The following is a 1,425-nucleotide window of genomic DNA, read 5'->3' on the forward strand; positions in this document are numbered from 1 at the left end:
AAGTATATATATATATATATATATATATATGTTCATAGACTTTAATGAAACCTAATTAACTTACCTCATACTGGATATGTTTGAAATATTTAAAGAAACTATAGCAATGTTTAGCTGCTGCAGTCGTGGACTTGGCATTCTTTGAGCTCTTTCTTGGAATGGTAGTCAAGCTTTGTCCAGGAGACCACTCGATCTCCGTTCTATAAGACGTACATCCTAATTCTCAACTTGAGAATAAAAGAAAAAGGAGACAAAATCACTACACCACATATCGAAATCCGAATATATTACCTGATTTCCTTCTTCCATATGCGCTCAGGTTCATCAATCATATTATACGTTTTTGTAAGGACTGAGTTCTTGAAGTAAGGATTTGGATCAAACAAGAACTCCAGTTTAAATCCTTGAGGATCATGTATCTGGCAGCACTCGATATCTTTAAGATATCGAAGAGCGGGTATATTATGCTTCATAATCTATACCAGAAATCAAACTGATGATCAGAATTCCACATTAATTTAACTTCAGAAAATGAGCGCGCGCACACACACACACAAAGAGTTATCAAATCTCTCACCAAAAATTCCGTGCTATTCTTCATTGTGTACAACCAGAACTTAGGTACTCCTTTCTTTCTCTGCATAACAAGATATAATCCGCCATCACATCAAGTGTAATGTATGCATGAGACTCGTAAAATATAAGCTTTAGAGTTTCGAGAGCTATACCTTCAGTGGCTTCGTCTGTTTTCACTCTGACGACTTCGGTGATGCCATTAACAACTTCATATCTCTGCAACCGTCACACAGGTACGTTAATGAGAAACAAAATCAATCCACTGGATGTCAAAATCAACAACACAAACAAGTTGTTATGATCCTACAAACTACCTTTGTATAGAGATCTTTGCGAAGCTCGCGGTATTTTTCTACCAATGCAGCTCTTTCTTCCAAAAAGTGCTTCTCCAGCTCCTTATGCTGGCCCTGCAAAACACAAAGTGTAGGGGTAGTGTGGTTAAAATAGGCTACAATGTACAAAAATATGAAATAGAGTTCAGCAAACTGAGACTTGAGAATGACATATGAGTTTTGAAATCAGGCGCTCTATCCTTCTCAACACATTAACACGCTTAGGAATCTTGGATGTAAGAGAGTGGTTCCCTTTGAAGAGCCGATACTTAGTCTAGAAAACAAGAAAGAGTGAGTGCATGGAAAGATTATCAACACAAAAATAGATCTATAGATCAAATATGTTTCTGGTCCTTACAATTTCCATAAGAAACTTACCAGCTTTGGAGCAGGATCTCTTCTTTCTGTTGATTAAAGAAAAAACAATAATTAAGTTTTGTTTGAGCCAGCGGGGATTTGGTCCAAGACTCGCTATATAGTTTTGGATAACATTTGAGCCAGTACATGTGGCCCTTTT

Source organism: Fragaria vesca, linkage group LG6 (assembly GCF_000184155.1).
Source record: "Fragaria vesca subsp. vesca linkage group LG6, FraVesHawaii_1.0, whole genome shotgun sequence".
Taxonomy (NCBI): Eukaryota; Viridiplantae; Streptophyta; class Magnoliopsida; order Rosales; family Rosaceae; genus Fragaria; species Fragaria vesca.